The sequence below is a fragment of the Papaver somniferum genome, unplaced genomic scaffold (assembly GCF_003573695.1).
Source record: "Papaver somniferum cultivar HN1 unplaced genomic scaffold, ASM357369v1 unplaced-scaffold_33, whole genome shotgun sequence".
Classification (NCBI taxonomy): Eukaryota; Viridiplantae; Streptophyta; class Magnoliopsida; order Ranunculales; family Papaveraceae; genus Papaver; species Papaver somniferum.
The window spans coordinates 3541279-3557325 of record NW_020644373.1 but is presented as its reverse complement, the minus strand read 5'-3'; the positions used below and the strand labels follow the sequence as shown (position 1 = coordinate 3557325).

The window sequence follows — 16047 nt, the reverse complement described above, 5'->3', positions numbered from 1 at the left end:
TTCGTACACTTGACATCGGAGTCAGTGGCCCGAGTCGACTACAACCGATTCATCCCCCGTCTGGAACGGGAGGAAAGATTCTAAACACTCGTGAATCCCCTGTCAGCGAGTTACTGGACTCCTTCGTATGCATATATGTTGAGGACTGAATACGGACATTTATTTTTCTAGTAAAGGGCAAGGCCTGGCCATACAAGATAAGAGTTCGGATTTCATCACCGTTCTCTTTTCGCCCGCTTTAGGAACACGTAACCTACGCGAACCTAAGCCTAAAATTTTGACTAGAACGAGACCGACAGGGTAACGAGCTTAACAGGAAAGTCATTCGAAAAATATTGGTTACTCTTTTAAGCATACTTCGAAGTTCTTGACGGTTTCTGTAAGTTGAATGCGTGACTGCGCCGCCTTGCAATACCGGTGAGGCCTTGGGTATCAAAGCTCCACCGAGCTTCCCTCGCCTCTATTCAACTTACTTTAACTCTAATTGATTCCAGAGGGGTTTGATTAAATTGTAACGAATTCCCTTTCGAAGGATTATAAGCTGGTCTAAAAACAATCTAAGTGGAGCCATCATGCTTTTTGTTTGCTAGAAATCAATAGTTTTGATTTGGTTGAGTCGGCCTTGATCTGTGTTTGCTTACCTTTCCAATTTAGAAAATTATATTATATGCCTGAACGTAAAAGAGACGCACTAGGTAGATTTCTTAAAGAGAAACCTAGTAGTTCGAAGCGGCTCGATTACCTTAATCTAGAGAGTCCGACTTTTGAAGAGTATGTTTTTGAACGTCCGCTTGAGGAGACAATCCCTAATATTCCGATAGTGCCAGAAATGGCAACTTTAAAAGCTTTATTGAATCCGACTAGGACTACTCGTCCTTCGTGTATTAAGTTAGCTGAAATGAAGGCACCCTATGAACTGAAACCTGGGACCTTACAGATGCTCCCAATCTTTTTAGGGAAAGAAAATGAAAACCCCTATTACCATGTTAGGGATTTTAAGGAAATTTGTAGTACTCTAAGAATTAGAGGCTTAGATGATGATGCTTTGAAACTTAGGTTATTCCCATTTTCCCTGAAAGATAAGGCCAAGTCGTGGCTATATAGTTTGGAATCCGAGTCAATTGAGACATATGAACAACTTACATCTGCCTTTTTCAATAAGTTTTTCCCTAGGCACAAAACATCGTCTATTAGGACGCAAATATGCACATTTTCACAACAAGAGGGAGAATCTTTATATAGGTATTTGGAAAGGTTCAATGATTTATTATACCAGTGTCCTCATCATGGTTTAGAAAAGGTTGGGCTAGTTCAGATCCTTTATGAGGGTTTAGATTATTTCACAACGATCATGGTTGAGTCTCTATGCGCTGGTGGATTTGAAAACCAAACTGTTGATGCGGCGATAGAATTTTTTAATGAAATCGCCGAAAAAACCCAGCAATGGGGAAATAGTAGGGCACCCCAGAAAATAATTATTTTAAGTAGAGGAAACGTTAATAGGGTAGAAGGAGGCTATGAATTAGATGTCAAAATTGCTGCTATAGCAAAAAGGTTAGAAGCTTTAGAAGTGGGCCAGACTAGTGGTAGAGTGGAGACTTTTTGGGAAGGCAAGAATATTGAAGAGCAAGCCAATGCTCTTTATAATAACACTAGATTTGATAACCGTCAAAAGATTGGCCCATATTCAGAAACCTATACTCCTGGTTGGAGAAACCATCCGAACCTTTCGTGGTCTAAGGGCCAGAGTCAAGGTCAGTTTAGTAATTCTAATGCTCCCCCAGGTTTTGTCGATACTAAGAATCCTTCAGGACTAGCTCAGTTTCAGAATCAGTCAAATAAGAAAATCCTAAGTTTAGAGGAATCTCTCGCCTTGTTAACTCAGCAAACTGCAAAATTTCAGTTGTCCGTAGAACAGAGTCTACAAGCTAGTAACAGGATAGGACAAGAAAATAGTCAGACTATTTCCGAGTTAAAAACCCAGGTTGGTCTGATAAGTGATTCTTTTAGAGAAAAAGGTAAGTTTCCTAATCAAACACAACCCAACCCTAGAGGAGTTCATGAATTAGGTGCAAAACCATCGAATCAATTGAATGCTATTAGAACCCTTAGGAGTGGTAGAGTTTGTAGACAATAAGGCAACCATGCCCGATAGTGAACATACTGTAGTTCACCCCTCAGAATCTCACCTCTAAAGACCAGTAGATGAGGAGACTGATAAAGTTTCTGATGATGTGAATTCGGTTCCTGAAAGGTCTGATTTTCTGCCTAGAGCCCCATTTCCCCAACTATTAATACCAACAAAAAAGGAGTCAAACTTTAATGACATATTGGAGGTTTTTAAGCAAGTTACCATAAATCTTCCTTTATTAGATGCAATTAGGCAAATTCCTACTTATGCCAAGTTCCTTAAGGATATGTGTACGCGAAAGCGAAAACTTAGCGTCCATAAGAAAGCCTTTTTAGCTAGTCACGTAAGTTCAATCATTCATAACACCACAACTCCAAAGTACAAAGACCCAGGTTCTCCTACCATTGCTTGCACAATAGGTAACTTCCGGGTAGAAAAATGTTTACTTGACTTAGGAGCCAGTGTGAACTTACTCCCATTCCATGTATACTTATAGCTAGGACTTGGTGAAATGAAACCTACTCATATGACACTGCAGTTAGCTGATAGGTCTGTTAAAATCCCTCGAGGTGTTATCGAGGATGTTTTTATTTAGGTCGACAAGTTTATTTATCCAGTGGATTTCGTGGTCCTAGATACCCAACCTGTCCCTGACCCAGAGAACCAGATACCTGTGATTTTAGGTCGCCCATTTTTAGCTACGTCTAATGCGATCATTAACTGTCGAAATGGTGTGATGAGTTTATCTTTTGGTAATATGACTATGGAGATGAACATTTTTAATGTCAGCAAGCTACCTCATGAGCTAGATGACACATGTGTTGAAGAGGTGAACATGATAGAAGCCTTAGTTCAGGAGTCATTACCAAACATTTTGTATGAAGACCCATTAGAAAGTTGTCTATCCCATTTTGGTTTAGATTTTGACGACGATAGCACTATTGAACAGGTGAATGCTCTATTAGATTCTACCCCGTGTTAGACACTGATAGATGGAAAGCTAGGTTCGAACCATTACCAGTTTCTGAGACTACCCTTAATTCCTTCTTTAGAAAAGCCCCCGAGTTGGACCTTAAACCACTACCGATACTCTAAAGTATGTGTTTTAGGCCCATCTGAGACTTTACTGTGATTGTAGCTTCCGATTTGGATAGTGATCAGGAAAGTAGGCTAGTAAATGTACTTCAAGACAATAAGGAAGCTTTAGGGTGGACTATAGCAGACATTAAGGGTATAAGTCCTACGTGTGTATGCATCAGATTCATTTAGAGGAAGACTCCAAACCTTCTAGGGAGATGCAACGTCGACTGAACCCTAACATGAAAGAGGTAGTTCGAAAAGAGGTGCTTAAGTTGTTAGATGCGGGTATTATTTACCCAATTTCAGACAGTAAGTGGGTCAGCCCTGTTCAGGTTGTCCCCAAGAAATCAGGTATCACTGTAGTCCAGAATGATAATAATGAATTAATCCCAACCCGAGTGACCACGGGATGGCGTGTGTATTGACTATAGGAAATTGAACAAGGTCACAAGGAAGGATCACTTTCCCCTTCCTTTTATCGACCAAATGCTAGAGCGATTAGCTGGACATAGTCACTATTGCTTCTTAGATGGCTACTCCGGTATAATCAGATCGTTATTGCCCCAGAAGACCAAGAGAAAACCACTTTTACCTGTCCCTTTGGTACCTTTGCGTATAGACGCATGCCTTTCGGGCTATGTAATGCCCCTGCAACTTTTCAGCGTTGTATGATGAGCATATTTTCTGATATGGTAGAACGGTTTTAGAGGTCTTTATGGATGATTTTTCAGTGTTTGGTTCATCTTTCGATGAGTGCTTGCATCATTTGACATTAGTGTTGACTAGGTGTAAGGAAAAAAATTTAGTGCTTAATTGGGAAAAATGCCATTTCATGGTTAAATCAGGAATTGTGTTAGGGCACATCGTCTCTTCAAAGGGTATAGAGGTAGACAAAGCCAAAGTTGACCTTATTAAGACTTTACAGGTCCCAAAAACCGTAAAAGATATTAGGTCATTCCTAGGGCATGCAGGTTTTTACCGTCGATTCATTAAGGATTTTAGCTTGATTTCTAGACCTCTTTGCAATTTGCTTGCAAAGATGTTAAGTTTGTCTTTGATGATGCTTGTTTAGAGGCTTTTGAGAAGCTTAAACTTTACTCACTACTGCCCCATAGTCCAGGCACCTAACTGGAACCTACCCTTTGAGATTATGTGTGATTCTTCAGATTATGCTATAGGCGTCGTTTTAGGACAACGAGAAAACAAATTACTTCATGTGATTTATTATGCTAGCAAAACTCTGAATGATGCCCAAATGAACTACAAACTACCGAGAAGGAACTTTTAGCCATCGTGTTTGCCTTGGATAAGTTTAGGTCCTACCTATTAGGTTCTAAGATCGTAATCTATACTGATCATGCTGCTTTGAAATACCTTTTTCTAAGAAGGATACCAAACCTAGATTGATTAGATGGATCCTTTGTTACAGAATTTTCCAGACATTAGAGACAAAAAGGGTGCAGAGAATGTAGTAGCAGACCACTTGTCTAGGCTAGTTTTAGTTCCCCTAATATTCCCTTCCTATAAGGGATAGTTTTCCTGATGAACAATTGTTCTCTGTTTCCCAATCACCTTGGTATGCAAATATAGTGAATTATCTTGTTACTGGTCGAACCTCAACATTGGGGTAAGCAAGATCGTTCTAGGTTTTTAGCCGAGGTTAAGCATTTCTTTTGGGACGATCCTTATCTGTTTAAGTATTGTCCACCAGATTATTAGGAGATGTGTATCTGAGAGTGACCAGTCTAGTATTATCTCCTTTTGTCATGAACATGCATGTGGGGGTCATTTTAGTGCTAAGAAGACTGCTGCTAAGATTTTGCAGTGTGGATTTTACTGGCCTTCGTTGTTTAAAGATTCATAGTCATTGTGTTTCTTGTGAGCGTTGCCAGAAGTTAGGAACCATTTCCCGTAGAAATATGATGCCTTTGAACCCTATTTTAGTGATTGAGGTCTTTGATGTGTGGGGCATTGATTTTATGGGTCCATTTCCTATTTCGTTTGGTTATCTTTACATACTTGTCGCTGTAGACTATGTGTCTAAGTGGGTTGAGGCGGTTCCGTGTAAAACGAATGACCACAGGGTCGTAGTCCAGTTTTTGAAAGAGAATATACTTACACGTTTTGGTACGCCGCGAGCTATAATTAGTGATGGAGGTTCACACTTTTGTAATAGACCGTTTGCTCTTTTAATGAAACAATACGGTATTACCCATAAAGTAGCAACCCCATATCACCCTCAGACTAGTGGTCAGGTAGAGGTTTCCAATAGGGAAATTAAACGTATTTAGAGAAAACAGTTAATCCTAGGAAAGACTGGTCGTCGAGGCTTACTGATGCCTTATGGGCTTACCGTACTGCGTTTAAGACACCCATTGGAATGTCACCTTATCGTTTAGTGTTTGGAAGGCATGTCACCTGCCTGTTGAGTTAGAGCATCGAGCCTATTGGGCTATTAAGAACTTAAACTTTTCACTTGACAAGGCAGGAGCTCAAAGAAACTCCAGCTCAATGAGTTGGACGAGATTCGTAGAGATGCATACGATAGTGCTAAGGAGTATAAGAACAAAATGAAACTTGTGCATGATAGGAATATTTTACGAAAGTCATTTTCTCCAGGTCAAAAAGTTCTTCTGTATGACACTCGTTTGCATCTATTCCCCGGGAAGTTGCGCTCTCGGTGGACCGGTCCTTTTGTGGTCCGTACTGTTTTTCCTCATGGCGTGTTGAGATTGAGACACCAGATGGTAGTAGTTCTTCGAAGGTTAACGGTCAGATTGAAGCCCTTTTTAGAGCCTTTTCCTACAGGTGATGTTGAGGAGGTCCCTCTGGAGGACCCTGTTTACCTTGATTGACCATCGAGGCGGTATGTATATATTTTTGTAGGTTTTTGGTTACACTTCACCCAGGTACTATCTTTCCGACTTCTCTCTTTACTATTTCCTCATGTTACTTATATTTTGGTACTTGTTCTTTATTAGAAACATTGAGGACAATGTTAGATTTAAGTTTGGGGGTGGGGTAGAACTTTTTGTTACCTTTTTGTTGCAATAATAAATAAACTCCAGAGCCTAGAAATTTATCCTATTAAGGATGGCACTAACCAATCTAAGTGGATGGAAGCATTTTGGTTGTAGGAGTTGAGGAACCAATCTGACTAGATGGCAACATCTAAAGAGTCTATTCATAAAAGCACAGAGCTCAGGTGTTAGAAATAACATGATAGTTTCACCATATCTCGTTGAGTCCTTTTCACTTCTGTTTTTATTTTGTTTTGTTTTTAAACTATGTTTCTCTAAGTGATTAGGTGGGGCTCACGATTCAAGTTGTTACCAATGCTAGGGTGAATTAGAGTGATTGAGATACAAAAAAAAAAAAAAAAAAAGGACCAGACCATCAGACCAACTGGAATAAATTCAATAAAGTCGACCACTGGAACCCTTGTATATGCCAGTGTGTTGACCTAGAGTTAGGATTATCAATCACTGGTTCCCTTGTATATGCCAGTGTGTTGATATTAGTCAGACTAGTATCTCAGTCCATTAGGATAGGTTCATTTTGGCGGAGGCCTTCAGACAGATATGAGAAACACCGTTCACCTAGTAAACATCAAAACCATCTATGTTTTTCTATATCCATCTTCTTGATCTATCCATGTGATTAGTTTTGACTCCGGATATTGATGTCCATAGTGACTATCTGAGTAGAGCTCTGTCACTTATATGAATTTTAGTATGCTTGAGTGCAAACTCGTGTACAACAATTGGAATTTCGCATCAGGGTACTTCCTCCTGTAGTCAATAAGTATGCCAACCAAGGAGATTCTTTAGTGCCTTCCAAGGTTCTGTAGATAGCTAGGGTCTGGAGTAAAGGTTTTGTGGGTATACCTCTGGTAAGCCCTCCGGAGACAAACTCGCCACTAGGACACCTAGGGGTTTAAAGGCTTATTGCATACGCTAAATGCAATCGATGATGCCTGCGACAGTGAGTTAGGATTTTATTTTATTTTTGCTCGAGGACTAGCAAATAATAGGTTTGGGGGTATTGATAGACACATTTTGTGTCTAATTTGTCTCGATTCTATATATTGTTAGAGCTCATTTTTGTACTTATTATGGTGTTTTATGTGTGTGTAGGTATTTTTGGCCAATAAACATTTTGGAAAAATCGGCTCGAAAAGTTGTCTAAAGCACCTGGAGGAAATGATATTGGCACCCTCAGATTGGATAAGGGGCACCCCATGGCACCCCAAGAGAGCTGCTATGTACACCCCTACTCTGGATAGGGGGCACCCTTATCTTCACTAGAATTTTGGCGGAAAAAACTGATTCAAATTCAGTTTTGCAGCGGAATTTTCAGGCGAGATTTTGCTGGAGTTTTGGCCGGATTCAATGGTCTCTTTGGATTGGATATCATGTTATGACTAAACAGGGCTGGTAGGTGTGATTGGTCGAATGAGTTGGGCTAGATAAGCTGGGAAGAAGAAATCAGAGGTGTGGAGTTTCACGGGACTGTTGAGATTTCATGAATCGGATTTGGAGTGATTCAGCTGCATATTTTTGTTGGGATGGACTTCTTAATCATAACAGGGTTTGGTGTGTAGTTTGGATCAAGTATTTTGGGCGAAAACCATGTTGGAGCGAAACAGAGGAGATGGATGTTTATCGAAGTTCTATGATGACTAGGAGGAGATTTAGTCGGAGTTTGACGTGGAGATGGATTGGAATTTAGTTGATGAGTCAAAACATGATTGGTATGAGCTTTAGATTCGATAAAACAGTGACAAATCTTCGGTTTGAGCGAAACAGGGAGTGAAGTTATTATCGGACTTTCTGGTTATATATGGGAGTTGGCGAGATTCTGGAGAGGTTAACTAATATTTGGGACTCTATCTTACCTTATTTGAGAAGTTTTACAACTCAGAACCTCGTAGAGACTTGGCAAAGAAAGAATACCGAGACTTGAGGTGGAGGAAAGATAAGAATAGCCGAAGATTTCTTGAAGTTCAATCGACCTGTGGGCTATAAAAGGAGTTGGGATAGCTCTAGAAGATCTGCGTACACTTTGGGGAAGTTAGAACATAGCAGAGCATAAAAACACCAAGTTGCAGAGATACAGCGAGAGGAAGAAGAAGAACACAAACAGCAGTAAGAGACAGTCGCAAATCCGTGGCCTTTTCTTTCAAATTCAATCACTTTGTCACAATTTCTGTAACAATTATTCAGAGTTCGCAACAAGTTCTGTGTTAGGGTACTTTGTAACAGTGGTTCGTAACAATTATCCGTTACAAAACTGTTGTTTATACCTTCTCTTCTTTTTAATCAACTTTTGAGCAACAAACATGTATTTTGAGCAAGTGGTTAAATGAGGAGCTAAACCCCATTTCTGAGCGAAGAGGAAGCTATTTTTCCAACAAAAGTGGTATATTCTTATTTATTATTATCGCAATTATTTTTTATGATTGTTTTTGCCTTGAGTGAAAATTGTTTGAATGATTCTTGTTAAGCATTGTTATTGTTATTCTTTTGATAGAGCATGCTTGGACCTAGGTTTTTGATGTTCTATGCTTCGGATTTACACTTGTTTTTTGAGAATCTACTTGTTGCAATAGTTTAGAATCAAATTGAACGAAAAATTGCATGAATATAAATATTGGATTAAATCACTTTGAACTTGGAAAATAGTGGAATCTTACCCTCAGTGTTCTTTTATTATTGATATCAACTTTGATTGATTTTGCTATAATTTTTAGTGAGTTTTCTAATTTAATATTAGAATTTAAGTCCAATTAATATCCTTCGCAAGTCTGAGAATCGAACCACTTTTACCACTATCTACAAATCACATCAATTTTTGGCGCCGCCGACGCGGACTTGTTTTTAGGGCTTAAGATTTTTTTTATTTTTTTGTTCTTTTATATGTTTTTGGGTATTTATCTTGTGTCTACAGGTTCTGGATCATAAAGAAAATTGAGCCAAAGAGTTTGGTGATTTCATAAAGACTTGGAGCTAAAGATTAAAGCAAAAAGAACAGAAAAGAAGACAATTTTATTTAGACAATTTTAGTTTAGGTTTTGTTTATTTTCTTTTAAAAAAAAAAACTGTATTAGGGTTTATTATTTTTGTAATTTTCGTTACTTTTTGGACTTTTGGACTTTGGGACATTATTTTTTTATTACCATACGGAAGGGTACTTTAAATATAAACTGTTTCCAGAGAAGGAGGGAAATTACGGTATTGTCTCTGCACCTTGGGTTCGTACACTAGACATCGGAGTCAGTGGCCCGAGTCGACTACAACCGATTCATCCCCCGTCTGGAACGGGAGGTAAGATTCTAAACACTCGCGAATCCCCTGTCAGCGAGTTACTGGACTCGTATGCTATATATGTTGAGGACTGAATACGACATTTATTTTTCTAGTAAAGGGCAAGGCCTGGCCATACAAGATAAGGGTTCGGATTTCATCACCGTTCTCTTCTTGCCCGCTTTAGGAACACGTAACCTACGCGAACCTAAGCCTAAAATTTTGACTAGAACGAGACGACGGGTAACGAGCTTAACAGGAAAGTCATTCGAAAAATATTGGTTACTCTTTTAAGCATACTTCGAAGTTCTTGACGGTTTCTGTAAGTTGAATGCGTGACTGCGCCGCCTTGTAATACCGGTGAGGCCTTGGGTATCAAAGCTCCACCGAGCTTCCCTCGCCTCTATTCAACTTACGTTAACTCGGATTGATTCCAGAGGGGTTTGCTTAAATTGTAACGAATTCCCTTCGAAGGATTAGAAGCTGGTCTAGAAACAATCTAAGTGGAGCCATCATGCTTTTTGTTTGCTAGAAATCAATAGGTTTGATTTGGTTGAGTCGGCCTTGATCTGTGTTTGCTTACCCTTCCAATTTAGAAAATTCTATTGTATGCCTGAACGTAAAAGAGACGCACTAGGTAGATTTGTTAAAGAGAAACCTAGTAGTTCGAAGCGTCTCGATTACCTTAATCTAGAAAGTCCGACTTTTGAAGAGTCTGTTTTTGAACGTCCGAGGAGAGAATCCATTTCCGATAGCGCCAGAAATGGCAACTTTGAAAGCTTTGTTGAATCCAACTAGGACTACTCGTCCTTCGTGTATTAAGTTAGCTGAAACGGAGGCACCCTATGAACTGAAACCTGGGACCTTACAGATGCTCCCAATCTTTTTAGGGAAAGAAAATGAAAACCCTTATTACCATGTTAGGGATTTTGAGGAAATTTGTAGTACTCTAAGAATTAGAGGCTTAGATGATGATGCTTTGAAACTTAGGTTATTCCCATTTTCCCTGAAAGATAAGGCCAAGTCGTGGCTATAGTTTGGACTCCGAGTCAATTGAGACATATGAACAACTTACATCTGCCTTTTTCAATAAGTTTTTCCCTAGGCACAAAACATCGTCTATTAGGACGCAAATATGCACATTTTCACAACAAGAGGGAGAATCTTTATATAGGTATTTGGAAAGGTTCAATGATTTATTATCCCAGTGTCCTCATCATGGTTTAGAAAAGGTTAGGCTAGTTCAGATCCTTTATGAGGGTTTAGATTATTCCACAACGACCATGGTTGAGTCTCTATGCACTGGTGGATTTGAAAACCAAACTGTTGATGGTTTTTTAATGAAATCGCCGAAAAAACCCAGCAATGGGAAAATAGTAGGGCACCCCAGAAAACAATTCTTTTAAGTAGAGGAAACGTTAATAGAAGGAGGCTATGAATCAGATGCCAAAATTGTGCTATAGCAAAAAGGTTAGAAGCCTTAGAAGTGGGCCAGACTAGTGGTAGAGTGGAGCCTTTTTGGGAAGGCCAGAATATTGAAGAGCAAGCCAATGCTCTTTATAATAACACTAGATTTGATAACCGTCAAAAGATTGACCCATATTCAGAAACCTATAATCCTGGTTGGAGAAACCATCCGAACCTTTCGTGGTCTAAGGGCCAAAGTCAAGGTCAGTTTAGTAATTCTAATGCTCCCCCAGGTTTTGGCTATACTAAGAATCCTTCAGGACTAGCTCAGTTTCAGAATCAGTCAGATAAGAAAATCCTAAGTTTAGAGGAATCTCTCGCCTTGTTAACTCAGCAAACTGCAAAATTTCAGTTATCCGTAGAACAGAGTCTACAAGCTAGTAACAGGATAGGACAAGAAAATAGTCAGGCTATTTCCGAGTTAAAAACCCAGGTTGGTCTGATAAGTGATTCTTTGAGAGAAAAAGGTAAGTTTCCTAGTCAAACACAACCCAACCCTAGAGGAGTTCATGAATTAGGTGCAAAACCATCGAATCAATTGAATGTTTTAGAACCCTTAGAGTGGTAGAGTTGTAGACAATAAGGTAACCATGCCCGATAGTGAACATACTGTAGTTCACCCCTCAGATCTCACCTCTCAGGACCAGTAGCTGAGAGACTGATAAAGTTTCTGATGATGTGAATTCGGTTCCTGAAAGGTCTGATTTTATGCCTAGAGCCCCATTTCCTCAGCTATTAGTACCAACAAAAAGGAATCGAACTTTAATGACATAGTGGAGGTTTTTAAGCAAGTTACCATAAACCTTCCTTATTAGATGCAATTAGGCAAATTCCTGCTTATGCCAAGTTCCTTAAGGATATGTGTACGCGAAAGCGAAAACTTAGCGTCCATAAGAAAGCCTTTTTAGCTAGTCACGTAAGTTCAATCATTCAGAACACCACAACTCCAAAGTACAAAGACCCAGGTTCTCCTACCATTGCTTGCACAATAGGTAACTTCCGGGTAGAAAAAGCTTTACTTGACTTAGGAGCCAGTGTGAACTTACTGCCATTCCATGTATACTTACAGCTAGGACTTGGTGAAATGAAACCTACTCAGATGACACTGCAGTTAGCTGATAGGTCTGTTAAAATCCCTCGAGGTGTTATCGAGGATGTTCTTATTGAGGTCGACAAGTTTATTTATCCAGTGGATTTCGTGGTCCTAGATACCCAACCTGTCCCTGACCCAGAGAACCAGATACCTGTGATTTTAGGTCGCCCATTTTTAGCTACGTCTAATGCGATCATTAACTGTCGAAATGGTGTGATGAGTTTATCTTTTGGTAATATGACTATGGAGATGAACATTTTTAATGTCAGTAAGCAACCTCATGAGCTAGATGACACATGTGTTGAAGAGGTGAACATGATAGAAGCCTTAGTTCAGGAGTCATTACCAAACATTTTGTCTGAAGACCCATTAGAAAGTTGTCTATCCCATTTTGTTTTAGATTTTGACGACGATAGCACTATTGAACAGGTGAATGCTCTATTAGATTCTACCCCGTGTTAGACACTGATAGATGGAAAGCTAGGTTCGAACCGTTACCAGTTTCTGAGACTACCCTAATTCCTTCTTTAGAAGAGCCCCGAAGTTGGACCTTAAACCACTACCCGATACTCTAAAGTATGTGTTTTTAGGCCCATCTGAGACTTTACCTGTGATTGTAGATTCCGATTTGGATAGTGATCAGGAAAGTAGGCTAGTAAATGTACTTCAAGACAATAAGGAAGCTTTAGGGTGGACTATAGAAGACATAAAGGGTATAAGTCCTACGGTGTGTATGCATCAGATTCATTTAGAGGAAGACTCCAAACCTTCTAGGGATATGCAACATCGACTGAACCCTAACATGAAAGAGGTAGTTCGAAAAGAGGTGTTTAAGTTGTTAGATGCGGGTATTATCTACCCAATTTCAGACAGTAAGTGGGTTAGCCCCGTTCAGGTTGTCCCCAAGAAATCAGGTATCACTGTAGTCCAGAATGATAATGAGTTAATCCCAACCCGAGTGACCACGGGATGGCGTGTCTGTATTGACTATAGGAAATTGAACACGGTCACAAGGAAGGATCACTTTCCCCTTCCTTTTCTCGACCAAATGCTAGAGAGGTTGGCTGGACATAGTCATTATTGCTTCTTAGATGGCTACTCCGGATATAATCAGATCGTTATTTCCCCAGAAGACCAAGAGAAAACCACTTTTACCTGTCCCTTTGGTACCTTCGCGTATAGACGCATGCCTTTCGATCTATGTAATGCCCCTGCAACTTTTCAGCGTTGTATGATGAGCATATTTTCTGATATGGTAGAACGGTTCTTAGAGGTCTTTATGGATGATTTTTCAGTATTTGGTTCATCTTTAGATGAGTGCTTGCATCATTTGACATTAGTGTTGACTAGGTGTAAGGAAAGCTGGCATAGCAATTTTCCAGAATAAGTAATTAGATCCATCGAAGACTGGTGGTATGTTAATAGAGATAGCACCTCTGTCCATAGAGTCATATCACTACAAACACAGACTTGTAAGGTCTTTAAACGTGTTTGCGTGCTCTGATACCAATTGAAAAAGCGTGGGTACAACAACCACACCCAATATTTCCTTAGCAATCTGTATGGACTAACTCCAATATACTTTCTAGAGAATCAACTAGACAGTCAAACTCAATCTAGATAACAATATATCAAAGAGTTATAATATCTCTCTTTCTCGATTCAATTCTTACTCAAGCAAATAGAAATCTTCGAGTCTAATTGAATACAAGAGAAAACACTTGAACGGTACCAAAGACCAATGTTCAAGTATCAATCAATTTCAATCAACAACCAAAGATCGGATTTCCAATTGATTGATTCAAACGCACAACCTGTGATATTTCAATTATATAACAAAATATAATGTGGAATATAAATAACACACACACCATAATTTTGTTAACGAGGAAACCGCAAATGCAGAAAAACCCTTGGACCTAGTACAGATTGAACACATACTGTATTAAGCCGCTACAGAAACTAGCCTACTACAAACTAACTTCAGTCTGGACTATAGTTGAACCCCAATCAATCTCACATTGATCCAAGGTACAATTGAGCTCCTTACGTCTCTGATCCCAGCATGATACTACGCACTTGATTCCCTTAGCTGATCTCACCCACAACTAAGAGTTACTACCACCCAAAGTCGAAGACTTTAATAAACAAATCTGTATCACACAGAAAAGTCTACAGTAATAGATAAATCTTTCTCCCACAGAAATACTTACGAGTTTTGTTCCGTATTTTGATAAATCAAGGTGAACAGGAACCAATTGATAAACCAGACTTATATTCCCGAAGAACAGCCTAGTATTATCAATCACCTCACAATAATCTTAATCGACGTGACGAAAGAAGATATTGTGGAATCACAAACGATGAGACGAAGATGTTTGTGACTAATTTTATATCTTGCCTATCAGAGATATCAATCTCAAGCCAATATTTGCGATTGTACTCGTACGATAGAAACAACAAGATCATATCACACAACTACGAGAAAGTAGTATCGGTCTGGATTCACAATCCCAATGAAGTCTTTAAGTCGTTACCTGGTTTTAGAGAAGAAACCAAAGGTTAAAGGAGAATCGACTCTATCTTACACAACTAGTATCACACGTAAGGTGTGAGGATTAGGTTTCCCAGTTGCTAGATTTCTCCCTTATATAGTCTTTCAAATCAGGGTTTGCAATCAATGTTAGCTTGGTAACAAAGCATTCAATATTCATCGTTAGATGAAAACCTGATTAGATTCAAGCTAATATCTTTGAACCGTTAGATCGAAAACCTAGATTGTTACACACAATTGAAATGCACATTTCTAGGTTTGTGTAATCGTACCCAAACATGTACATTTGTTGGTTCAACAACAGTTAACCAAATGGTTAGCCATATGAGCACTTTCATATCAACCATCTCCTTATTCACCATAACTAGTTCAAATGACTCAAATGAACTAGTTAGAGAGTTGTTCAATTGCAAGGAAATCTTATGTAACTACACAAGACACAGTTGAAGCAAAAACGATTTAATTCACTTGAATCGGTTCATGAACTTCATAGCCACGGTTTACAATTGGATTCCTTAGTTTATATAAACATGAATACACAAAAAATCGTCTTTAGATATAACCAACTCAAGTTCGCGGACTGGGTTCGCGGACTTAAGTTCCCGGAAGGAGTTCTCAAACTCCAACAGATTTTCTCGGGTCGAGAACTTCCGCCAGTTCGCGGACTGGGTTCGCGAACTAAGTTCACGGCTCTTGTTCCGGTTCTCTTGATCAACAAAGTTCGCAAACTTCAATTCACGGAATAAGGACTTATACATATATGTGTTTCCACAATGATGGTTATATAATCTAAACTCTCATTTCAAGCGTTGAAACATTCTTAGAGGACGTTATATAGTTGTTATTCACAAACCATTTTTCGTCAAAGCAATTTTCAAAGTGATTGAAACATAACATGACATAAGTCACTAGGTAAAGATGAACTTGGCCAAAGCGAAAGCTTACCAACACATATTTCGAGAAATAGATAGGCGAGATAAACTCGGCTCGAAATAGCAAATGTGTATAATCAAAGTCTATATAGCAAAACGACTTTTGTCTCAAGATAGGAGATAGAGTAGATATACTTTTGAGTGATTGATAAGTTCAAGTCTCCACATACCTTTTTGTCGATGAAGTTCCACCAGTTCCTTGAGTAGTTCTTCGTCTTGTATGATGATCCGCCATGGAGTTCTTGAGCTCAACTACACTTTCTATCCTAGTCCGAGACTTAGCTATAGTAGACTAGAAATCAAGACTTATAGTTTTGATCACTAACATTGACAAACATGCTTGAGATAGCAACGCATGCGAGTTCGACAGAGCAATGCTCTAACAGGAAAGGTATGTGTCTCGGTTTCGAAGAAAGTGGAATGGTCACGTGGATTGGAGAAAACATAGCATGAGTTTCACGGGGTTCTGTTAAGTTTTTTCGAGG

The 16047-nt window shown here is 39.2% G+C and overlaps 2 pseudogenes; both read right to left on the bottom strand.

Annotated features, from left to right (window-relative positions):
* Positions 1-1193: 1193 nt before the first annotated feature.
* Positions 1194-1293, bottom strand: LOC113342114 (annotated as a pseudogene).
* Positions 1294-10641: 9348 nt separating this feature from the next.
* On the bottom strand, positions 10642-10741 carry LOC113342111 (annotated as a pseudogene).
* Between the last annotated feature and the right edge of the window lie 5306 nt (positions 10742-16047).